This window comes from Gallus gallus, chromosome 2 (assembly GCF_016699485.2).
Source record: "Gallus gallus isolate bGalGal1 chromosome 2, bGalGal1.mat.broiler.GRCg7b, whole genome shotgun sequence".
Taxonomy (NCBI): Eukaryota; Metazoa; Chordata; class Aves; order Galliformes; family Phasianidae; genus Gallus; species Gallus gallus.
Genome location: NC_052533.1, coordinates 141,104,912 through 141,131,243, shown reverse-complemented (window position 1 = coordinate 141,131,243; position 26,332 = coordinate 141,104,912). Strand labels below are relative to the sequence as shown.

The window sequence follows — 26,332 nt, the reverse complement described above, 5'->3', positions numbered from 1 at the left end:
ACTGAAAATCCTTAGTCATCTGTTATTAAAGAGCTGAAATGCAGGTACTTTATTTGGTGGAGAAGTCACAGATGCCAAAAATTTAAAGCAATGAAGAAATACAGGGAACCTTTGAATGTGCAGTGTAAGAAGACTCTGGTAGCACAAATAACACCATGGTTTATTTTTTTTCTCTTTTTAAGGATTCTTCATATCCCATGTTGTGCAAACATGATTGATGATATGTTAAAATGTGCCAGAACAATGTTTCTAGAGATTCCGCTGCTCTGGATGGGGAATAGAGAGCTTGATACTTACTTGGTTGCAAATTCATCTATTTATAAAATATAAGTATGCCCCCTTTAGACAGGTAGATGGGTAATTTATAGTACCTAAGCTCGCAATGTATGGAAGTCTTATGTAAATGATTTTGGTTTTGTAAGCTATAACCCTATAAGCCTTACTATACTAAATGAGAAGAGTGAATGTGACTTATTAATAGCTCTTGATGGGTAGCAGCCATGGTAGCAAGTAACAGCATGTGGTTGGCAGCGTGATGAGAGCAAGGGGCCCTCAGCAGGATTTGGTGGCCCTGCAGGATTTGCTTTGGCTACGAGGATGGAGGAGGTCTCAAAATGGGATAATGCTGGCTGCCAACCTATGAAAGCAGAGGTTAAATATAGCCAGGATGACCCTGGACTGGTAAAAGATGCTTGGGTGAGGGAATGGATCAGTCCAGGTGCAAAGTAACACCCTGTGGCATCATAGTTTAAAGTCTGCTTGGCCCAGAGTTGCTGCGAAGGTGTCAGCCTTTCAAGCAGAAAACCCTGACATGCAGAGGAGTTGCTGCTGCCCTGGGAACTCAGTAGTTTGAGGTGAAAAATAAGTGCTGTTAGACTGCAATTACTGTGGCTCCAAGCCCCATATTTCACTTGATGTGCAGCAATAGAGAGTGGAGGGAGTCTATCAGAGTACTTTTCCTGGATGAAACCTAGGACAGTGTTTTCTCTGTCTCTTCCTGAATGGAGGCTTAGGAATGGGGAAGAAGATGTGGTGATTGTATCCATGTTGGGGAAGGTGGTTTCAGTGCCTTTAATCAGGTTTGTAGGCCTTCACTTCCACATCTTGCTCCAGGCCTAGCAGGCCACGCACACACATGGCCATAGGGAACGGGGCTCCTGCTGTATCACCCCTGTGTTGCTGGTGAACACTATTGGAACAGAGTGTTTAGCTGTCCTGTCCTGGGACTTTGCATAGACTGTGGGATGCAGCTCACCAAGTGCATCTGCTATGATGAACGACACAGGTGAAAATTTACCCAGCCATTGTCTTTCCAGTGCCTGACACACCCCTGTAAAATGGACTCTTAGACCAGAGAGGTCCAGGCAGAGGGAAGCCTTCTTCAAGGATTCCCACATCAGAAATCAGCTTCCCCGAGTATTGTATAGTTCTTCTCGCGCCCTACTTGAAAAGATGCTGTCGGCACTCTGCCAGGGGCCATGTGTTAGCATTTTTTTTTACTGAAGTGAAAGCATAGCAACATTTGAACTCTAGTGAGGTGTTGCTGCTTTGTCAGTGCCTGACCCTGAAACTTGACGCTGCACTCCAGGTTTGAGTAAGCCAGAAAAGCGGTGTACGTGGTGTGTCAGGCACTGAATCTCATGCTGCTGTCTCCTAAAGGTTGAGGAGGAGATCCTTTTTACTGTCTTAAAGGGCTTTTCACAACTTTCTGCTGACTGTCTGAAGCACTAATTGCTGCTGATAACCCGAGGAAGGAATTTCTTCTGCAAAAGCATCTGATCATTTGTAATTTCTGTGGCAGCCTCCCTTTGTTCACACCGTCTAGATGCTTTTTTGTCATGTTTTGTAGCAGAGCATGCATGAGCTCTTTTCTCAGTGGGATGCTTCTGCAGTGTATGCAAGTCACCAGTGATATTATAACATGTTCGCCTTTAATTTGATAGCCCTGTTGGTCTTACACTTGTTCACTGTCACTGCAAAAAAACTTTTATTGGTTTTTCTCAGGAAGAGATAGAGGGATGCAGGGGGAAAATTTCTCTAGTAGTGAAACGTCGATTCTCCTCTCTGCTATTATCTAAATACATAAAAAAATAAGGCTAAAAATATTGATTGATCTATAGAGAAGTAAAAGGACTACTAGCTTGCAAATGCAGCCGTGGGGTGGGAAAACATGATTCTCATTGAGATTTTGGATTCTGCACCACACTTCTGCTCTTCAGAGCTTCACTCTGTGTCCCTCTGTGTGTTCAGCTCGTTTGGAGTGCTTGTGATGAGATGGACAGCTACAGACTTCGATATGATGTAATCTAAAATCATATGAGATGCTGAAATACTTGGAGGAAATAGAAGACGTGGCTAAAGAGTACATGATGTAACTGGAAAGTCTGACCACAAAAAGCTCAAATGTCTGCTGAAGGCGCTGTTTGCTTAATTACTTAATTTGGGTTGTTTAAAGCTGTATGTAAAAATAATACTAATTTGCAAGCAGTTCTTCTGAGGTCTAGAATGACAGGGATGGGTGTATCCTTGGACTGTGAAAATACAGATGCATCCAGAAAAACAAACAAAATTACTACATGATTATTACTTTTTTAAATTATTAAATAAAACTATAGCTTTTACATCAAGTTCATTGGCATTTTGAGTTGCTCTGAATTCTGCTTCAGAGGGGTGCTTTCCTTATTCTTGAGGCTTGTGCTCAGCCATTGATGAGGATCTGGTTTCACTCATCCCTGAGCTGCTCTCTGTGTGGCTTTGCACTTGGCTGACTTTCTGTGTGCTGGCTGCTGCCATTTCTCAGTGCCAGACCCCAGGGAGCGATGACTTCCCAGCACAGAGCAGTTGGCCCGTGGCTGTGCTTTTACATTGTCTTATACGTTGTCTTTTTTCCCAACCTGCTGCTGATGACTGCATTGAACCCCTGCCCTTATATGTAGCCTTCCCACCCTGAAATCTCAAGGACAAGAAGCATCTGGAAGTTCCATGCTGATGGGCAGTTCTTTTAGCAGATTATCTCTGTTTCCTTCTGGCACAAAGCCCTGAAAAAGTCATTTGACAAACCCAGGCTCTGCAGATCCACATCACTCATCTCTCTTTGCTCATGCGATGCGATTCCTCCACGCGCTGCCCTGGTGAACATCTGCTGCTTGTAGCTGCCTTCTCGGGAATCCCTCAGGTTTTCCCCCTTCTGGTTGCTTTACCATTTAGAAATGAAACTGCAGGGCCCTAGGGAATAGCTGAATCAAAATAGACGAAACTGCAGGAAGTGAAGTTTGGGACAAGGTTAAATTTTTTGAACATCTGCTTTCAGTATGGGTAATGCAAGGAGTGGCATTCCCCTCAGCTCTGCATTTGCAAGTTTTCCATTAAGAGAAAAGGGATGTTGGTTTCATTTTGCAGGTATAAGAGAAAACAAGTTTCTATGGCTTCCTTCTGATTTTACAGTGACTTTTTTTTTGTTTGATGTAACCACTCTGCACAGGCTTGGCACCTCCTCAGCCGTTTGTGCTTTCTTGAGTTGCGTCAACAACAAATCCAGCCAGAGGAGAACAGCTTAATGATCTGTAGTAATCAAGTAGCCAAAAAATTCCTCTCCCCGCTAACCTGTATCACTCCTGCATTCATCCCATAGGGGATGGCACTTGTGTAGGCAGTTTGGGTTTTGGGGTCCTTCTGCCCTGGGTAGGGCAGGCGATGCTGGTGCAGGACAAAGATGTCCAGAACCCCCATATCCCTGCTGAAGCCTTTTCTCTGGGTAATATATATTCTACTGCGTTCCATATAAGCAGATTTCACTTTGACTTTGGAGCTGCAGGTTTTCTACTCGTGGATTGTTGCTGTACCGAGGAGATTCATGTTGGCGTTATGGTGCTTCAGCAAAACCTCACCTTTCACTTCACTTTTCAAAGTGAAAATGACTTTCTTACAGCAGGAGAAGCTTTGAGGTGAAATTCCTAATGCTAAGATCAGAAGCTCTATTCAGAGAATGCAAAACCTCATGATTTCTGAGGCCTGTCTGGAGGGTATTTAATGTCTGGGACTGCTGACATGCACCAAACCCCTCTGAGTATGCCTGCAAGGAGCAAAAGCCTGGGAGAGACATGCTAATTCATTACTATGTATGCTCATACATTATAAAGCTTAATGTTTGGTTGAAGCCTGGGTGACAGGGACTCCATTTATGCTGTGTTTGGCTGTTAATCATTATGATAATTCATTATACATCATTTTTGAGGGTAGATTAAGTCCAAGCTTGACAAAACCTCCTATTGGGTTGCTGCTGAGATCTGTCTAATAAAACCGGTGTTGGGCTTTTTTAAAAACAGCAAAATTCTTACTTACCTATTAGCAAACCATGCAATTACTTAAAGACTTTGGATTGCTGCTCAGTGAGGAAATCAGCCCCCAGGATATATCAGTGGGGTCACCCTTCTACCTGCAAAGGAGGGCTCGCAGCTTAGCAGCACTTTGCTAATGACTGCCGATCCATTGCCCGGTGCACAGCAGTCATTAGCAAGATGCTGTTGGCTACTGGCTGTCCCCAGGCTGGATGCTGGTGGCTGTGCTGTGCTCAGCATTACGGAAGTCCTGAAGCAGTGATAACCCTGCCATCGGCACAGGCTGAAAACAGAGAGGACATCCTGATGGAAGCCAGGCAATGCTGTTCAGTTCACAGCATGGTCTTTCTTCATTGCAAGAATTTATTTTCCCGTTCAAGGCCCCTGGGCTGGCCTTTGAAAATGAGAACCAGATTTTGAGCTTTTGTTCCAGCAGAGTATCAACTCACTTGCTCCTGCTGAACCTCTCCTAGGGCTGCAAAGGTGCGAAAGAAAATCGCTCTTGCTCACATGTTGAAGATTACTTTCCGTGTGTGCCTGGCGGCTGTTTTCAGCCGACCCCATGCCCACAGTGCAGGCTGGCAGAACAGGAGAGGTCCCACGGTGTCATTGCACACCATGGGTTTGCTCCCTGCCTGCAGGTACCTCTGCTCGCTTTGTGTGAGATGTCTCTTCTAAGTGAGCAAATCCAACTTTCACGGCGAGCTCACGGCTCCTCCTCCACGCTGCTGCTTTGCTGGAGGCAAATTAAACAGATCTATTCCTATCTGACTGAAGCCATCGAGTTACTTAAACAGATTGACCCGACTTAGGCTTATCAATTTCTTTAATGAGGTATCCTCTGCAGCTTCTGCTTGGCTTTTCGCCATCCTTCTCATTAAAAAAGTTTATTTTGAGATCACTTTGTTCCAGGTGGGTTCATTGCCAGCCAGTTGGCTGACCCTTGTCCCCTAATAATGCTTTAATTTTAGATTTCAAATCATGAGAAATGGAAAGCAGATGCACTCAGAAATAACTTTATTTACAAATTAATGATTTAAAGGGCATTTTAACTATTTGTAACCCATTTAACTCATTTTAACCCAAGAAATTAGAGTTTAGAGAGGGCTTCCTACCTCCAGCTACATGGAAATAATCCTGCAAAGCACAGTAGTTTCCAGATTAAGATACTTCATCTTGCAGCCTGGGTGAGATGCCTTCTCATGATAGTCTTTGAAAATGACAGAAATGACAGATTCCACCCATGCTGGAGGACAGCAACCTCCCACGGCAACTTCTTCAACAAGCAAACCTGCAGGATTCAGATCTGTGAAGGGCCTACCCCGTAGTGTAGGAAAAAAGGTCATTATTAACCTTAAGAGAAACTGATGTGTTTCTCTAGGATGAATATGCATGAAAAATGGCTGAGTTCATCTAGATTTACTTGATAAAACTATGCTCTGCCCTGGAGCCCCTCTCCTTCTCACAGTCTTTCTTTTGGATCCTGATGGAGCATCTCTTAAAGCTATCAGGAGAGCTAGTGGTTATCAAACCTGCCCATTGCAGGGGGAGGGAAGCAGGTGATCCTTAAGGTTCCCTCCAACCTAAGCTGTTTTGTGATTTTTTTAAATAGGTTAATGTTAGGGGATTATTTTGCTTTTTTCCTTCTGCTGGTAGCTATCATATATGTCTGTCATGCATCAGCCAGAGCCAGGTCCTGTAAAGAGACTTATGTACATGAACAGATGCCTTTTTGAAGGCCTTATTGAGGGCTACACAGAGGCCACCTTCCCTGTGATCCAGATCTTTTGCCTTGAACCTTCACTCAAAGGTACTCCCAAGCGTTACAACCCTGAGATGTAAGGCATTTACCTTACAAGCAGATCTGTTCCCTTTAGGAACATGGATTATTAATCCAGCAAGTGAGATACGGAGATGGGAATCCTGCAGGGTGGAAGAGGACATATAACTTAAATTAGGAAAAATTTCATCTCAGAAAGAGTGGTGGGGAATTGGAAAAGGCTGCCCCAGGAGGTGGTGGAGTCTCCGTCCGTGGAGGTGTTGAAGGAACGTGTAGATGTGTCACTGAGGGACATGGTTGAGTGGTCATGGTGGGGATGGGTCACGTTGGTTGGACTGGGTGATCTTAGTTGTCGTTTCTAACCTTAACGATTCTATGATTCTAACTGCACGTCCTGCCTCAGCTGAGTGGTGGGGAGGGAGAAGTTCCCTCCATCTCCTTCTCAGGAAGACTGATGCCTATGGTTGACTTTTCTGCCAAAGTCGTCCACTTGTGTTAGTCACAACACCTACAGTGCTAAGGCCCCAAGGAATGCCTGATTTTTGTGTGCCTGCTGTGTGCAGTCATGACACAGATGCTAAACGCTGACTTGTTTTCAGATGCAGTGTGCAAAGGCATCACTCTGGACACCTCTGGGAACCTGTTATTATTATGTTAGGATTTACTGTATTCCTTTATGGCAAAATCCCTGCAACAGCTTGGAGTGCCAGTGTCAGAAGAGTGCTGTTAAGCAGAGGGTGTTAGACAAGCAAGTTTGCACTAAGGCATCTGTCTTAGTCTCTTTTTGTTGGTTTTAACTCTGACCTTTTCCTGAAACAGAGTCTTATCAGAGCTGACCAGACTTACAGGGACCACCTTAAGCTTCCCCAGCACGCAGTATGTATAGTGCTGGCAGAGGCAGGATGCCAGTTCCAGTGTAGTATCACTTACATTTATTTTGAGGGTTGCTCATTTATCCTGGTTGAAATAAAGCCAATTTAATACAAAGCTGCTGCAGAAGAGGAGCCTTATGCTTTGGCAAATATACCACCTCTGCTTCTGCCCCTCTCCAGCTTCAGGCACCTAGCTGATGCGCTGACACTATCTACATCTTGAATGAATTGTAGCAGGGAAACCCAAGATAAATCTTGCATAATAGATGCCTTCTATATTGAGACACATCTTATTCCCAGACAGGGAGAGGAGGAGGAGTGTGTGAAGCTCTCAGCCTGTCTCTGCACACCCAGGGAATGAAACGGGATGCAGGGCGCAGAGGCAGCCCCATAGCACCGGCATTTCAGGGCACAGATTCACTCCATCCTTCTGGCTGTAGAGCAGAGATGACTCTTGTATAGCACAGCATTTATTACTGGCTGCTATTGGATTTTTGTAGACCTGATTCAGCACTGCATTTGCATCTGCATTATTTAAGTGAGTGGGAAACCCACTCTGTCTTTATAAAGTTGGATGTGTGCTTAAGTGTCATGCTGAGCTCAGATTAATTTAGGGAAAATAAATAGCAAGCAGTCTGGGGCCAGCGTTTGCAAGCTGACTAGATTTAGGATGTTTCGGTTCCAAGTACCCAACTTGAGATTCCTCAGCACAGAAGTTTATCAAAAATACAAGCACTGGTGAGAAAATCAGAGCCTTCCCTGCACCGAATCCCACATGGCAGCTTGAACACCAAATTACAGAGTGCTTTCTGAAGTCCAGACAGTTGGATAATGAATACAGAGCTGGCCACAGAGCTACATATATTGGATCTGTAGGCAGTGTTATTGAGTTGTGGTCAAAACGACCACAGATAGACCTATTCTGACCCAAGTAACACTGCATCAGTCTGTGTGTGATCCAGAATGGCTTGGAGAAGCTGTTTCTTGTCCTTGTGTGTGCTCAGCAGGACCAAGCCTGTGTTGCTGTGCAGGGTCTGAGAGAGCTCCCATTAAAATCAAAGAGGTTTTCTATGAATAGGGAGTTTAGGCTCTATCGCTGTGTATTTTAATTCTTTCTGTTAATTTTCCTTTGATTATCTGTACAACACTTTATTTTTGCATAGCGCAATATTTTATTAAAGGCACATTTGTAGCTAATAACATTTATGAAGAGGTGGCTTTGAAACTGCATCTGTATGTCACTTAAATAATGAATGGGAATGCCATATATTCATTAAAATTTGAACAGTGATAACTGTATGTCTGTTAGAATCCCCTTTTTTGGTGGATGTGGCCAGCAGCCATCAAAATACAGTGGAAATTCTTGTTTGCAGGCTCACAATGGCTGATAATAACACTCTTGATAAGCAGTTGCAGCTCAAAACACTGAATTTACAAAAAGGATTCATCATAGCTAACAGCGGCTGTGAAGATGGAAATGTTACCATCACTCAGCTCAACTTCTTTATTATTTTATAGTCTGTGTAAAGAAAGGATTTCACCTCCCTGTCTGTCTGCAGAGTTCATTTTCTGCTGGTTCCTATGGGTAGCCACGCAAGCAGTTAGCATGAGCTGGATGCAGTGGGAGACGTGGGGTCTCAGTGCGTGATGGTGTCTGGTGAAGATGTACACTTTGCCCAGGCTTTTCACAGCAAACCATGCATAGACAGAATACGTAGCATGCAGGAAGCACTAGGATGTGGTTTCAAATGATTTGACACCTAATCTCAAGCAGCTGTGACTACCGTGATCCTTAGTATAAACAAAACTGTCCAGCAGACCTCTAAAACATGCCTGTCCCTATTCTGAGGACAAAGCAGCGTTTAGCACCCTGTCCCCCATATGTTTCCTCCAAAGAGAGCATATAGAGCTACTTGGCCCTCTCAGCCTATGATGGAGCAGTTGTTTTATAGGAAAAAGTCTACTTTTCAACCTGTTCTTAACACAGAAAGCTTTGTGGAATTTAGAAGTGGAAGAGACTCGTTGGCTCATCTCACTCATTTTCTCCACTCTTCCTTCCAAAAGTTTGTGTTTCTGGGCTTTTTACTGTTTACAAATGCATTGCTACTGCTGCTCTTTCTACAGCTGTATCATGTGTGGGTCTGATTTGGCTCTAACAAGAAGACCTACGCAGCACTTTGAAACTGGAAGTAAATATGGAAAAAGCAGGATCTATCCCAGAAAGTGACTTCGCTTACCTTACAGTAAACACAGCATTGTTTTAAAAATATATTGACTACAGACTCATGTAACTCTTTGCTTAAACCTCCGAAGCTGACCCGACAGAAGCATTGTGGTGCAGTGGTTACGATGACTGACAGGCAGCTGACAGGCTTGTATGTTCGCTTTGACCTTCAAAAAGCCACTTTAATAGAGCTTTTCTTTTTCCATGCTTGACCATTCTGCAGGGCAAGGTTTATCTGAGCAAGAACCGCATGCTAAGCATCAGTACAGCATCGACAGGGCCAGGACCCTGAGCGTTATCTCTCAAGCCTGGTCAAATAGAAGTAAGTTGGACTCCTGAAGAAGTAGAGCTTTGAGAGCATCGTGTAGGATTGGATTTTCTACTGGCACAAAGGATTTGCCAAGACATTTGAGTTTAGCATTTTCTCTTTCATCGAGGATATAGTCTGTTGACTTTGCTGATTCTTTCCCCCATTCATGTGTTCAGTTCCAATCTGGCAGCAGGAACTGGAAAGCTCACATCCTTGTGCATTAAACAGGATGCAGTGCCTAATTATTATCTTGATTAAATTTTGTGATTATGTGGTCTGTAATTGTTCTGTAGGCTCAGACTTTCCAAGAGATTACTCAGAGCTGCGTTGACTGATCATCTGGTCAGGGCTGAGGTGGCCATGCATTGATTAAATCTTACTTGAAAAGGAAATGGCACATCTCTACACGCACTTGAGCTCTGTGGAATTTGGTTATATTTGTCTTTGGTGAGTAATATGTACAAGTCTATCAAGTGCTAAGCTAGATAGGTAATAAGTGTTGAGTAAGAACCTGTGGAGAGAGGCACGTGTGATGTTTTAATGACTCCTTGTTTAATTTCAGAAGAGGAAGAAATAGCAGTTTACTGATGGAAAATACGCACAAAAAAAACCCTAGATAAATTAATATTTAGTAGCAATGTGACTTCCTCTTGATGATACAGCTACAGATTTTTTAAAGCTAGGGAAGAAGCAATTGTAGGGGTGATTAATTTGAAAACACTACTTTTGTATCCTCTCAGGATACAAAAAGTTTTGTTCCTTCTAATATGCTATGGCATATTGGTTATTAATAAGAACAATAAACAGCAGTCATTTTAACAAATAATATGCAGTTTGGATATTCTTAGACTTTTCAAGCTCTATCAGCTTGGACTTAAAGGCTCAAATATCACCCAACAATAACAGTGTGGAGATGCAGTTCACTTGGATAAAAAGTACAGAGCAATGCAACTTGACAGGCTAAGTCCTAAAGGGCAGTAGTCTTGGATCCAGTAGTCTCTCTCGTTTTGAATAATTGCTGTTCAGCCTTAAATCCAACATCTATTGCTGAGTACAGGCACATTTGCTCTCCCTGGTGACCCTCTATAAGCAAATGTGCAATACGGTTTTATTACGAGGAGCGCATTTCACACAAGCTGTTTGCTTTACAGAATTAAATAAAGGCGGACAAAGGACAGTCAGTACGATTGTTTTGCCTTCTTGCATTTAAATGCTCTATCCTAGGCAGTTCAGTAGCAAGCCAGGAGAGAGTACTGCTCTGTCTAAATGGTTTGCACAGAGAAATTCACCTTTGAGGAAAAGCTCACAGGAGCACAAGAATCGAGGGGTTACTTCTCTGTAGACCAGCCATGCATTCAGACCGGTGCCTTCATCTCAGCAGCCGGTTGTGATCGATGGCTTTTGAGGATTAGGTTGACTGAGGAAATCTCAGCCAAAAAAAATTGTTTCCAAGCTGGAATGGCCAAGCAGTGGCCAAGCTTTGATTTCACTGCCAACGCAGAATTTGAAGAGTGAAACCATATTTGTGGCTGTGGCTGAACGAGCTTCTGGGAGTCATGTTTAACCCGTGCCATGAATTTATGAGCTAGAAACATTTTTCAGTGCACAGAAAAGAGGATGTCTCAGACTAGCATTTGCCTTGGGGAGGGGTTGAGAACGATCTTGTCTTTGGGCAGAGCCTGCAGTGGGGCAGCTGCCCCTTCAGAGCAATTAAAAATAAAGGCATCTGGTGCCTCCCTTGTCACGATGACAGCACATTGCACTTTTGTGGAGGGACATTAGGAGCCACTTCAGGTGCCAGCAAGTGCCTTATTGGTTGTGCTGATGCATTCGATGGTTGGACTGGATGATCCTGTGGGTCTTTTCCAACCTTAGTGATTCTATGATTCTTGCACTGTTTGGTCTCCCTGCTAGGAGTACATAAGGTTAAACAGGCAGAAAGGTTAATGAGTTCAGCTCCTGTCTTTGAGAGCTGTTAGCACACAAGGGTTAAAGCATCCCGAAACATGGAGAAGAGGCTGTGATATTGTCACCATAAAATCTTGAGAATCCTGCTCAGATCTATAGATGCAGCACAAGCCCCTAAGTTCTAAAGTCTTCTCATTGCTCATTTTCTATTACACATTGGTGTTGTTTCTCACCCATAGCCCTGCCCCACCACTATACTTTGTTCAGTGATAAGGCGAAGTCAAACAGAGGCAGTATAAAATATATTTTGTTTGTGATTGATAACACTGTGGGAAAGTAGGGGTAAATTTGAAATATTGATTTGGCATTCAGAGACCTGTAATTGAGCATTTTGAAAGCCTTTAACTCAGGAATATGAACATTATATGACAGGCATTTGTACTGTACAATCACACTTTCCTGTTGTTGTTGCAGAGAATAGCAGAGAGAAGCTAGCAGTACTTGGCAAGAAGCCCTTACCTGCTGCAGGTCTGCTGCTGATGCAGAGATGAGATAGAGTCCCAGGGGTCACGATCCTATACTGTGCCCAATGCAGGGGCACAGGGTGAAGGATAAGAGCCGTCGTGGACCATTTTCTGAGGGTTTGACCCCAGGTCTAGGCACAGCTTCAGCAACTGGCTTTGTCCTGAGCAAAGAAGGGAGGGGGATGATATGTAACATCAGCACGTGGAGCATGTGACCTGGCAGAGGAGTGCTCTCTGCTGACATTCCTTGTAAACATTCATGAGATGAGTAAAAAATGAAGCATTACCCACAGCTGAATGAAATGGAAGCTAATGCAAAGATAGTTGGAGGAGTATAAATGGGCTTTTCTCCCAAAAAGATGGATAATTGGTGACCCAGACTTTCAGGACACTACTTGACACAGTTTGACAACTGATTGTGGTCTGTAGAAATTCTCTTGTTGCTCAAAAGCTCCCAGTTCTTACTGTCTCAGTAATGTGCTGTTGGGACAGGTAGAAAGGACTGCTTTCCAAAAATAAACGGATGTTATGCAATAAGCTTAGTTACATTAATAACGAAAAGACAGATGTACTACTTACTATCAGCTTTAAAATCCAAGCAGGCAGTCATACTGATGATTATGGATTTTTTTTCCCTGCTCTTACATAGGGAAACGTGTGGGGAATGACAGAACTCACTATTTAGCATTCTACTTTTGGTTCTAAATAGCAGCTCGATGATTGATGCCAGATCGTGGTACATCTTGCTCACAGCTTTTCTGCTGACTTTGGGCTTTGAACCAGGCCTAAGAAGCCACATCAGGAATCGTTCTTGGGTCCTCTGCTCTATGCAGGGTGAGACTCTTGCAGGACCTGCTTCTGGAGTTGTCAGTGAAGTGAATAGAATAGATCTGGGTAGAAAGTACCCATCTTTGGTCTTTTGCTTCCTATTTTTTCTGTCCTCATGTTGAATCTAGGAAGGGTCCTCCACCTCATGTCCAGTATTGTAAACGTGAGAAATCTTAAAATACATCCTGAATTTTAAAAGGGGAGCACTGGATTAAACAGCTGGTGGAAATCATTTAGAAAGCTCATCTGGTTTTACTAGGACATGGAGGAGGCTCAAGATACAATCACAAGTCCAACAGTGAAATAATGTCTATATTTGTTGTCAGTCGGTAAATGCTTCCCCTGCACTCTGGGTTATTCACACACACTGCCTGCGTTAGGCAGTTAGTTTGATGTCTAAATTGGGAGGCTGGTAAATGAGAGGGCAAGGAGAGCCAACGGAGGGTATGAGAGTTGCCCAGCAGAAGAATTTGACTTTGAAATTACAAGTGTGAGTTGAACATGTGAGATGAATCACAGAATCATAGAATCATTTGAGTTTGTCACGTAAAGGTCATCTAGTCAAACTCTCCTGCAACAAACAGGGACACCTACAGCTAGATGAGGTTGCTCAGAGCCCTGTCCAGCCTGACCTTGGATGTCTCCAGGGACAGAGCTATCCACTGCCTCTCTGGACAACCTGTTCCCATGCTTACTGTAATAAAACTATTCCTTATAGCCAGTCTAAATCTCCCCTCTTCTAGTCTGAAACCCTTTCCCTTTGTCCTGTCACAAACAGACCCTGCTGGAGAGTCTGTCCTTTCTAATCTGACACACCTTGACTACAGTGGGTACCTGCTGATTTATATCAGCAGTTTATGTGTTTCATTATATGTGTATGTATAAAATCCACACAAACTGGGCTTCTCTGATGAGCCATGACTAAACTTTTGTAAGCAGCACAGACAAGGAAGTTGTGAAAGTCATAGCCCACAGCCAGGCAGCACCAACCATACACAATACTGCTACTAATACTCTTCTAGGCCACCTAGGCTTGGCTCTGGATGGCTTTGTTTCCAGTACAAACATTTTTTTCTCATTCTTTCTCCTTGCTTTTGAACAGATGGCACTGAAGGACTTTTACCTTCTTCCCCATCTTTTTTAGGCTCTCCCTGCCTTTCCCAGCTTGCATCTTGTTATGGATGATGCCCCTGACCATTCAGTCCTACGCTAGCAAGCTTGCTTCTCCAGAAACCAATCTGTTACAAGGAAGGCTTCCAATAAATAACCCCTTCTCCTGCCTCAGGCAGCCTCCCTTACCCTGCTCAGTCCTACAGGAGACACAGGAATAGGGCAGACTCACACCTTGCAGTGCTGTGGCACATGCAGCCCAAGTTAAATGACTGATGGCAAAGCCAACTGAAGCAACACAGTGTTCCCTTCATCGAGCTGTTCTCACCTGGCATCTTGGAGCTGATCGTATTGGCAGAGGCCATTGTGTTTTTTTTCTCCCATCCTTGTCTTGTTTGTTTAATGGTAAATTAGAGCACGCAGTCATGACATCTATTAGGCTATAAATGCTGCTGAGTGTTTTGGCTTTGTGCAAAATAATTGTGCGTTTTATTGCTATTTACACATTCATTTTCCTGGGCAATAAAATGCAAGCTGCAGTCCCTGGTACTTTTTCTGTTTTCTGTATGTATCGTGATGGCCACAAAGGCTTAAGCAGCATCATGCAGCCTGCTGCCATAAATTCACTATTATTTGAGCAAGTCTAACATTTATTTATAATTAATGTCGGGGACCTTGCATAATAATGCCAATTATTGATTTTTCTTTTCTTAAAGGAAAAGAAAACACTTTTTTCCTTATTACTACCATAGCAACCCAGTCAAGTTGCAGTGGCTAATCTTGTCCAGGGCTATGGGAGAAAAGGCTCTTGGAATAACTTGGATAAAGTTATAAAAGCAACCTGTGAACCCTTAACACTTGGGTCAGTATAGGTTGGCAATATTATACTGGGGAAGTAGTAACCAAAATGAGCATTTCTCATGGTGAGTGTCAATGCAGACAAGTGGCAGTGGGAAAGATCTGCTGCAGTCTCTCAAACCACAGGCATGTGCAAGTGGCAGTGGGTTTAGATGTCCCATGGCAGGACATGTCCCAGACTCCTGATAACATTTGCTAGGCTTGACTGCACAGGGGACTTTGAGGGTTGGATGCAGCTCTTGCATGTGCTGCAGTGAAATACAGTTGGAGAAGAACCATGCACACATGCACAAAGCTGCATATTGTGACCAAAGAAACATTAAAATCATAGAATCATAGAATGGCCTGGGTTGAGAAGGACCACAATGATCATCTAGTTTCAACCCCCCTACTATGTGCAGGGTCTCCAGCCAGTAGACCAGGCTGACCAGAGCCACATCCAGCCTGGACTTGAATGCCTTCAGGGATGGGGCATCCACAGTCTCTCTGGGCAACCTGTTCCAGTGCATCGCCACCCTCTGTGTGAATTATCTAGTCCAGCTTGTCAGCCCACCACCACTATGCCTACTAAGTCATGCCTCAGTGCCACATCAACACATTTCTTCAACACCTCCAAGGACAGTGACTCCACCACCTCCCTGAGCGTCCTGTTACAATGCCTGACCACTCCTGAGAGAAAATTTTTCCTAATATCCAACCTGAACCTCCCGTGATGCAACTTAAAACCATTACCTCTTCTCCTATCATTAGTTACCTATCCGCCACAAATCTCAAGTACATTAAATGGCTGCAGTGAGTGCACAGGCCAGAGCTACTTGTTGGTCATCATGCAGCTGGTTAATGCCACTCCGGTTTTGTGATGCATGTTTTCCTTATTTTTTTGTTTTGTCCAGGACTATTATGGGCTCGAGGCAGACATCACCCGTAGGAACCTCACCCTCTTATATTACTGATAGGTTCCTGGGCAGCAAATTCCTCCCTGTGGGCTCAGTTGGGGCTGCAAAAACTTCTTCATCCCTTTTGCTGTGACAGTGACAAATGTGTGAGTTAACTCCATGTTTTCTTTTAATGCTGTTTCTAAAAGCTGTGCGGAATGCAGGGTTGAAGAGAGTACCTGCAATAGCAGCCATGGAGAGAAAGAGCTGATTCCAATTCCTCTCTCCTTTGTTCAGCATTTTGCTTTGAAGAGGGTTTTATCCTGGTTAGTTTGCTTTGGTTCAGCCCAGAAGGAATTTGGACTGTGGGTAGATGCGTGTGTAACTCCCTGCATCCTTGCATGCAGCAGGATGTCCCACCTAAGGGTTAACTCCAGCTGCAAGCTGTCAGCATGGCTGTAAGCTCATTCTCAGACCCTTCCTGCTTGCAGCTAATCCCGACAAATCCTCTTTCCTTATGCATTCTCCTCTTTCCTCCACAACTGTGGGGTAGAAAGAAGGTGGAGCTAAAGGAAAGTTATGGAAATGCGCTTTAGCTATTTTGTTATGTGCATGAAAACAGAATGAATCTCCCTCCAGATACAGCAACCCCTGATATCCTTATGGGCTGTGTACATTTGGCTGTGTCCTTCCCAGTTGGCTGCCTGGCTTGGGCATCCCAGGACTTTTCCTGCAGTTATCAAAATAATGTCCCGTGAATAAGGCAAGGGATCCGAGGCTGAAGCTGAACCCACACCAGAGGGGTGTTCTTACTCCTTGCCTCCCGCATCTCTGTGGGGGCTGCAGTGTGGCTTCAGCAGCAGATTGCTGCTCACCAGGACCATAGAATCATAGAATCATTCAAGTTCAAAGGGACCTTTAGAAGTCATCTAGTCCAACTCCCCTGTGATGAACAGGGACACCTACAGAGCACCTGCAGGGCTCTCAGCAGGTTGCTCAGAGCCCTGTCCAGCCTGACCTTGAATGTCTCCAGGGGCAGAGCATCCATCACATCTCTGGGCAACCTGTGCCAGTGCTTCACCACCCTTATCGTAAAAAATTGGTTACCTATATCCAATCTAGTTCTCCCCTGTTTTGTACTAAAATCATTTCTCCTTGTCCTGGCACAACTGACCCTCGTAAATAATCTGTTCCCTTCTTTCTTATAGCTCCCCTTAGATATTGAAAGGCTACTCTCAGGTCTCCCTGGAGCCTTCTCCAGGCTGAACAGCCCCAGCTCTCTCAGTCTGTCCTCACAGGGGAGGTTCTCCATCCCTGAGGACTCCATATCTGGTCGTAGTACCCCAAGTGAGGTCTCACCAGCACAGAGTGGAGGGGCAGGGTCACGTCCCTTGATCTCTTGGCCACGCTTCTTTTGCTGAGAAAGAAAAATAGCTTGGAATGGCAGAACAAGTTAGACAGACATCTCCCAGAATGGCTATATGTCACTGGCTGGTTCTGCCTTCACGCCTCGCCCAGCTGAGCCTCCTTCATTTCCATGAACGAATGTCCAGAACCAAAGCCAGACTGTCTGCGTTCTGGCCAAATCAAAGGGCCAGCCAGGAACCGCACCTCGCTGTGCGACTGTGAGGGCTGAAGCATCTTCCTCAGCTGCTTTTCTGGGTGGTGGAAGTGACTGAATGTATTTGTAAAACTCAGGTGAGGTCATTTTGCCTTCATATTCCATGTGTTGTCACCATGAAGCCTGGTGCTGCCTGTCTCCCACACTTCCTTCACTGCTTCTCATACAGATCAGCAGTGCATCAAATCTTCCGTGCATGTAAATTGGAGCAGGGTTGATGAAATTAAGTAAGAAGCACAGGAGGCAAGAAAATGAGAAGAATTTCAAGTTTGGAAATGTCTGTGTAATGGTGATGCTGATCTCTAGGAAGGAGGTTTTTTAAACAAACAACTGGGACCTACGGGTATTTACTGTTTGGATGAGAACAGCCCGGTAGCAATAACTGCCCATTGCTGGATGAAGCTGTATGCTGTGAAGTTTCTGGTCTGGGAGCTCTTGACCCCTCTTAGAGCAGCATGGGAACAGCAATGCCCTTGAGCCAATGCTATGTTTCCTGCATAAAACATCATTGATCAGTTCTCCTCTGGGAATTTATAAGGATTGTTTCTGGGATCATTTATTCTGGAGACGAGGAGACTCTGAGGGTAACTTAACACTCTCTACAACTCCCTGATAGGAGGTTGTGGAGAGTTGGGGCTTGGCCTCTTCTCCTAGGTAACAGCAATAGAGCAAGAGGTGATGGCGTCATGTTGTGCCAGGGGAGGTTCCGGTTGGCATTAGGAAGAATTTCTTCTCAGAAAGAGTGGTGAGGCATTGGCAAAGGCTGCCCAGGGAGGTGGTGTAGTCACTGTCCCTGGAGGTGTTCAAGAACCATGTTGATGTGTCACTGAGGCACAGTGATTAGAGATGGTGTGGATGGGTAGGTGGTTGGACTGGGTGATCTAAGTGGTCTTTTCCAACCTGAGTGATACTACTATGATTCTATGAAATTCTGTTTGCTATGATTTCCTTCTCACATTTGAGTGAGAAATACATCTTATAAAAAAGGGGGGGATTAAAAACTTACTGTACCTGTTTAAAGCCAGGCCAAGCAGAACAGTGTGTTTTCAGGAATTCGCAGTATATACAATTCCTGGCAAATCCTTTGGACATTTTAATTAAAGGTGAAATGTCTTTTCTTTTTCCTTTGCTTAATTGAGACCACACAAATAAAGATCCTGTAGCTCCCACTTGCGAAGGAAACTTATTGACTTGAATTGATTGCTCATTTAAAAGCAAACCCAAAGCCCCAGCCCACTGCTGTGGTTGCAGAGACCCTTATTTTCCCTTACTTTTTAGTGCTGTGTCCATTAAAACTTGCCTGGAACTTTAATGCTAGATCAAATGGTGACATTTTTGTAAGTTCCACTTTCAATGACACTTTTCATGGGAGTGAGAACAGGAGCCCTAAGACCCCACATTGACTGCAGTAGCCTTTCCTGGTCTGACACAGCCATCCTTCTTCGGGAGGACAAGATAGCTTTTTATTTCTGTTGGAAACTTTTGTGCACAGTAGCAATATTGGTGTGCACTGCTAAGTAGCTTCCGTGTTGCATCCCAAATGGAGCTTGCTTTTAAGCCTTTATTTAGGTGATGCTCATGCATTCACAGCTCCTGGAAGCTGCTCAGAAGGTTTGACACTTAGAATTGTAGAATCATTAAGGTTGAGAAAGACCTCTAAGATCATCTAGTCCAACTGTCCACCTACCATCAGTGTTGCCCAGTAAAACAAGTTCCTTAGTACCACATCTAGATGTTTCTTGAATACCTCCAGGGACAGTGACTTCACCACCTCCCTGGGCAGTGTCTCCTTTCCTCTCCACGTCATTGACAAAAATGTAGATTTCCAGCATCTGGCCTGCTACAGCTTTATTTCTGGGTAGGATCAAAGAAACACAGAATGGTTTTGGGGATGGAAGGGACCTTTAAGATCATCTAGTTCCAACCACCGTGTTTTAGGTGAGGACACCTCCCACTAGACTGGGTTGCTCAAAGTCCCATCCAGCCTGGGATGTGGCTTGGAGCAGGCTGTGGCTGGCAGCCCTGAATAGGGTGAGACCAAGGTGGTGATGCCATATGTGCAAAACGGAATTAGTGACCATTTTCTTGTGCTAAAGTTTCTGCTTTTTTTCAAACTCAGTGGACTATAGTATGATACCATTATTCAGAGTTCAGAATTTTAGTACTAAATAAATGAAATTTTTCTCTGCTAATTATTTCTTCATGGGACATACTTTGAATTTCTCTTTGAACCAGGAAGCCCTTAAATATTCTAGGAGTGCTGGCTACCTAGCTCCCTTAGTACTCTCTCTTTTTATGTTTTAACCATCCAAGTAAGATAAGTGGAAAAGATGCCATAGTTTTGTGCTCATCTGTGTGTATTTCTCCGGGATGCAATTATCAGCATCCACACACTTCAGTATTAACATTTTTAATGCACTTCAGGATGCCCAGTCGAGCTGCCATATATGCAGTTCTGATGTATGCAAATCCATTTTGCATGCAGCTCTTGACATATTTTCATATGCAGGATTACGGGAAGCCTTTTCTGTGCCACTCTGATGTATGCTAATCTTTGTTTCCCTACAAACACTTAAAAAGTCCAGACAAAAAGACAGAATTTCTTCACTGAAATACTGCTGTTTTCTCTACCCGGGCTGGCACACAATCCAGAGCAAAGCTTCCACTCACAGAACATTGTAGGTGCTTATTCAGATTGCCTGCTCCGGGCATCTGCTTCTATCCAACAGGTATTAGAGACAACCAGAGATATGGCAGTCCTCTGGACAAAAGGCAGCCTGAGTCATTCATTTCTTTCCTGTCATTGTAGATGTAGGGCAAAAGCTGGCCTGGGAAGATTATTGTGCACAGAGGCTGGATGATGTGTGAGCACAGTGCGCTTGGATCCAAATAGGTCAAGTGCTCCTCTTAAGGGTGTATAAATGATCGATCAGTTCAAAAGACCTGCATAATGGCTTTGTAATTCTGGCTTGTAGCACGGTGTATTAATTACCACGTGCATTACTTATCTCTGTTATTTATTTTTTAATGTATTATTTATTGATTCCTTAGAAATTTCCCATGACTGCCAGTCTCTCAGAGGCATGCACAGTAAATAGAAAACTGGACATTTTAATTTGTACATTCTTTAACTTCCATAGGCTGACAAGTCCAGACTGCACAGATGCTAAAACCCCTCCAGATTTTATTGTGGGCTGTCCAACACCTATGCCTTCACTAGGCTGAATTCAAATCCCACGTTAATGAAGGAGCAAATCCCTGTGGTGCTATTAAACCTTCTCCAGCAGGAGTGCAGTGTGTCTGGTGAATAAATGTTTAACGCAGAGCCGCACTGGTCAGTGTCATTGATTCTAAGAGAGAGGCTGTTGGTTTGACAAGGAGACTTCACTGTGCATGCAATGAGTTAATGACCCTGAGGTGCCAAAAACTGGTCAGTAGTACTTCCAGGCAGAAATTCCAGGGAAGACAGTGAGAGGTGCTCACATGGGCCTGGAAACATATTTCCTAGATTTGGGGGATTATCGACAATACTGTTATTGTTATTATCTAACCTTTCTCTGGATTTAGAATTACAGTGCTCTGAGGCATTCTGCAGCATGTTAATCACACTGTTAGTATCAGAAATCAAGATTCCTCACAATATATTCCTTGCAACATCCTCCACGTTAACAACTATATTTGGACTCACATCCATTTCCCTTGGTTTTAACTATGAAACAGCCTGTTTGGAGCTGGTGACTGTTTGGGGGCTGGATGCACGTAGACATACTAGCAAAGCACGTGCTGTCAATGTGATTGAATTCTACCTTTAGTTTACAGTGTTCCGTAATCTGAAGTAATCCTATATCCTCTCCTGTAATCCTATAAAACTGAAACTAATGCATGTACAGGAATTCTATTCTACAATATTTTTAACTTGCCTCTATTTCTATTACTGCTGTTGCCACCATTAATTTGTCTTTTTGTACTTGGATTACCTGAAAGTAGCATTCTTCCAGAGGGAACTGCTGCAAGATTCTTAAATATATATATGTATTTATATAGTCAGATCAATATGTAGTGAAACCAATAAGAAAATGTGAAAATTTCTTCACTCTTCTCCTACCAGGAGTGAAAATAGAGCTTAGAGTTTTTCATTTCAAATGTCAAAGGTTCTTTTCTTTCTTGTGAAAGTTTCCTGAAACAGAAAATCAAGATGGAAAATTATTTTATCTCCAAAAAGTTTCAGTTTTGGCAAACTGATCAACTTCACCCCCCAAAAGGAAGGAAGGAAGGAAGGAAGGAAGGGGGGAGGGAGGGAGGGAGGAAGGAAGGGAGGGAGGGAGGGAGGGAGTAAAAAAGAAAGAAAAAATGTAGGAAAGAAATGAAGAAAGGAAGAGAGAAAGACAAGCAAACTGTTCTTGAAAAGCTCCCTGTCTAGGATTGTTCCTATCATAAGCTGTTGAAGAACTGCACTTGGTGGAAACACACGTGAGTGTCCTGAAAATCCCTTTGACAGCTTCTGATCTCCCAAGCAAAAGCCAGCAAAGCTTGATCTACGATTAAATACCACCTAATGGCCTGGGAAAGATTTCAGAGTACAGAAGCTCTCTGTCCACCGTGGTGTCTCTGCCGTCAAAGGGCGTCAAACAGCAATTTTTAATTGGTCCAGTCTTCTGGTTGGATGTTTTTAAGAACTGTTCACAGAGACAAACGTTATGAAGGAATTTTAGGTTTGGATTGCCACTGCGGAGTTGTTGTATTTGTTTCCCCAGCTTTGGGCTCTTGGTGTGCCAGCCTGGATAAAGACAGCACCAAAATCCCAGCCCAGCCCATCGGTGTGTATTACCCCACTACAGAATAGCCTTCCTAGTCCAGCAGGTTAATCCTGAGCCTGTCTGGCATTGCAGACTGCAAGGTGAGGAAGGAAAAGAATCTTTTTAAGAGTTCCTAGTGATGTGTTTTCTATTTAAAACATAAGATGTGTTTGTGTGAAAGAAAATTTGGAATACATATGAAAGAAAATGAGGCACCACAAGGGAAGCAGAGGTACTGTTTTTGAGTCATAGTGTGTGTGGAAAGAAGTAAGGCTCCTCATCCAGAAATCACTTTTTAGTGGGAGAACGTTGCTTCCTGAAGCATGTTCTTCCCTCTCTGGTTTCCAACACAACCCATGTGAGACCTGGGAACCTCCCACCTCCCCCTTGGCCATAATCACTGCTGCTCACGGTGTGGCTGGATGGCTTTTGCTCTGGTGCTCTCCTTTTGTTTTAAAGAGGGTTGACTCAACTGAGGGTTGAGTCAAATGAGTGTCCCAACAGTGGAGTTGCCTGTAACGTAGAATTAATTGCCCATCTCAATGGTCTCTTCCAGTTTATCCCATGAAAAAGATACTCGAGCTGATTTGATCACAGGTTTATCTTCACAGTTGCAGTCACCTCTGTGTTTTCCAGTAATAACTGGGACCCAAGAGGATGTCAGCCTTAGACAGCTGGAATACTCCTTGCAGCCTGCCCTTTCACCCCAAACCCAGTTTCGCTTCTCTCAAGGATGAAGATCAGAGGCTGCAAAGAGATGGTAGTAGGTCATGTGGTGTTTATCAAAAAGGTTACAGGTTGATGAGATCCTGGAATGATTTTGCAGCATCAGCATCTTTTTCATTTATTGAGATCAGCCAAGAGAGCAAACACTTAAGACCACGGGGTATGTTTTCCTGAGCTATTTTTCATTTGGAGTCCAATTCAAGCTCTGCTGCTCAGAGCAGAGTTTATTTCAGACCAATTTCTGTCTCACCAGCTCCCTGCTTCCTTTATCCCTTAAAAGGTTTCATTTGGTCATCTGCCTTTCTCCATGCCCAGTTCCCAAGATGACCTCTGCCATAGACATGATAGACAGGGAAGAGCAAAAATGTTGTCCAGCCCTCCCCTCAAGAACTGCAGTAGGGATTCTACTTCCATGCGCTTTAGTAACACTCCTTTTAAAAATTGCTAAGATAAAGATTTATTTTGAGGTAGTAGAGTGCAACTACCCCACCCAAGTTTCTGTTAATATTTTACACATCTTGCACAAAAAACTGTTTGCTTACTCTGACCACACAGACCTGTTGTGCATGTAGGCAGGGTGGGCTCTGTTAGTACCAAGGAGATCTCTTACCTGCGCGGAGAGCCCAAGTGTGACAGATAAGACACAGATAATAATTCTTTTCAGATCACTAGCACCTAAATGCCATGCATTTACGCTCCATAAACCACCTGCAGTTTTTCTCCTATTCACTGTGATGGATGAAACAGTGCCCAAGGGCTGGCTCCAAACTCAAGAAACGTGGAGGAGTTGCTGTCTTGAAATTTGAGTAAAGCAAATTCTTCTCATAGCTTAAATGTTACTTAAGTGTAATTTTACTTTTTGTTTTCATTTGATTTTTTGTATTTTGTTTCCATATGGGCAGTGTTGATATGATTAGTTGGAGTTACTTGAGGTGAGCATTCCAACAGATGTGAGCAGTATTATCAACGTGTTAGACTGACTTTGATATTGTGACCCTTTTTGACAGCAGTGGTCAAACAGATTTGTTCCTCACAGTGCAGTCAGAGATGTGGCAGGGGAGTTAGAGGTCCTTCTCTTACTGATTAAAACACAGGCGGGACTTGGAGCTGCTGTTCAGTGCACACAGGACAGGAGCACCTGTGTCACCCCTATCAGGATGGGCAAGAGCTTCCAGTTAGCTCTGAGAAACAAAACACAGTTTGGTGTTAATTAACTTGTGGATGGAAAAGAACAAATTCATGGAATCATAAGAGTAGTTTAGGTTGGAAGAGACTCTTCATGAACATCTAATCCAACCCCCCTGTCATGGACAGGATCATCTCTCACTATACCAGGTTGCCCAAAGCCCCATTCAACGTGACCTTGAATACTTCCAGGGATGGGGCATCTACGACTTCTCTTGGTAGTCTCACCACCCTCATGTTCCAGCTGGTGCTTTTCCAAAATAGCATCCGTGGGGGCTTTTGGTGGCAGAGGCAGTGATACCTGTGTTCCTGGAGCATGGGCAGCATCCCCTGGTGTCTGCATCCTTCATGTGGTCCTTGGTTCCTTCTGAGACTGATCACATGGAGGTGGAGGAGATGGCCCAGAGGTCTTGCATGGGCTCCCAGCATTGTCTGCGTAAAGGAGATTTGTGTTTAACTCTGAGGAGTTGTCAGGCTGTCTTGTAATTGCTCAATCCATCTTACATAGCAAAAGCGTCATGCTCAAAGGTCTCTGGCAAGGTGTCAGACCAATGAAGTGTTTCTAAATGTCAGCCAGCTCCTAGCAGTGGGAAGGAGCCAGCAATGAGCTGGGGCAGGGCAGACAAGCCCGTGGTTTGGAATAACACAGTCCCATTCACTGTTCCTTTCCAGGATTTAGCACAAAACTGAGGTGGAAAATTACATGTGTTTTTCCAGGGACAAGCTTTCTGCTGCCCTATGGTGATATCTTCTAAAACATTTGGGACCTTCATTTGTACAGTAAAGCAAGATTTCATTTTGCATCTTCATGGTGCCTCCCAGGACAGGGCTCTGAGAGCCAAGGTTGGAAAGTCCTAAAACAACAGGAAGCGTGCTTGAGGAAATACAGCTTCTGTTGCCGAAAGGCTTGACAACAATATAGCTATCAGTACCTTACCTGGAAAAATAACTTGGGTTTGGGTTTTTTTGCAGGAAGGGAAACTGGAGCAGTGCTCCTGAAAATGGGCACGTGTTGTTCTGCTGCAATCTTTCTAACACAGAATAGTGACTTGAAATAAAACTGCAGCAATTCTCTACTCCTTGACTTCTTCATTTTCCAACCATGCAGTACTAGGACTTGTATAAATGTGCTGTGCAATGGTTACCCTCATGGGAGAGCTGAAGCAAGTCACCTTGTCCCTCAGCACCTCATGTGGGGTGACGCAGACCAGAGAGCATCAGGATGTGGTTTGTGAATGAAAAGCACCTCAGGACTTCTGAGCTGTGCAAAGTCTGCGTGGAAAGCTGGAAATGCCTCTGTACAGGGATGTTGCTTCTTGCTGCTTTTGTGCTGTTCTCACCCATGTGCTGCCTATGGAAAATGTTGATGACATCAAACCAGAGAAGTTTGTTTTACACCTAGGTTTTGATGTGGGAGTCTGGATCCTGAACTGTCAGCATCAAATGCAGGCTGGCAAAGATCTCAGCGATGTGCTGGCAATTAGTACTTTCCTGCTAGCAAACAGGCATTAGGAAGTGGTCAAACTCAACCATGAAAGGCTGTTTATGTGGGGAGATGATTATTTTCATTATGCTCTTTTTTTGTTTAAGACTAAGAAAAAAAATCAAGAAATGAAGCATTCTGCTGATGTTCATAGAATCATAGAATCATTACAATTGGAAAATGCCTCTAAGATCACTAAGTCCAACTGTCAACCCATCACCACTATGAAATACTGTCTTTAGCACACAATTGAATATTTCTAAGCATTTCTTTCATTTCTAAAATAAATCAGAATAATCTTGAAAAAGAATTTGCATGTTTAGAAACAAAAGTCGGGAAGAAGTGATTTTATTGTGAGCAATGTTAAGCACGCAGGTTTGACCTCAACAAAATGCCACTTTCATAGCTCAGATTATTTTCTGTCATTCATTCCTGAATATTTCCAAAGAAATTACCTGTGGTCTGTGGCCAATGTGATTTGAAATGACAGAGTAATTCACACTGCTGTTCTGACTCAGTGTTGTTGGGGGACAGTTGGTCTGGATCCAGCAACCAAGGGAAGGTGAGGCTGGGGCAGCACCATGCCTGGATCGTAGAATCACCAAATGGCTTGGGTTGAAAGAGACCTCAAAGACCATCTAGTTCCCATCCCCCTGTCATGAGCAGGGTTGCCAACCACTAGATTGAGCACTAGATCAGGTTCTACCATCCCCAAATACTTTTCCCTAGCACCCCGTACTGTACTCTGTGCTACCAGGCAGTCTGAAAAATGCTCTGGTGTTGGCTTATCTGGGTGGGTTTCACACCTGGACAGTGGGGCTGAGGCTGTCCTGGGATAGCCATGAACTCAGGGTAGCTCTTCTTCTGAGTCATTATTTCACATTTTCTTCTCTCC

At 43.9% G+C, this 26,332-nt stretch overlaps 1 protein-coding gene across 5 annotated transcripts in view; it reads left to right on the top strand.

Annotated features, from left to right (window-relative positions):
* The window catches only part of ST3GAL1 (ST3 beta-galactoside alpha-2,3-sialyltransferase 1), a 73,300-nt gene that overhangs the window by 16,047 nt on the left and 30,921 nt on the right, over positions 1 to 26,332 (top strand). The window contains exon 2 of one of the 5 annotated variants that reach the window (XM_046919030.1): positions 15,645 to 15,793. The exons of the other annotated variants lie outside the window; for them this stretch is intronic. The gene's annotated coding sequence lies outside the window, so the exon portion shown is untranslated. The remainder of the gene's footprint in view (positions 1 to 15,644; positions 15,794 to 26,332) is intronic. 5 annotated transcript variants of the gene reach the window in all.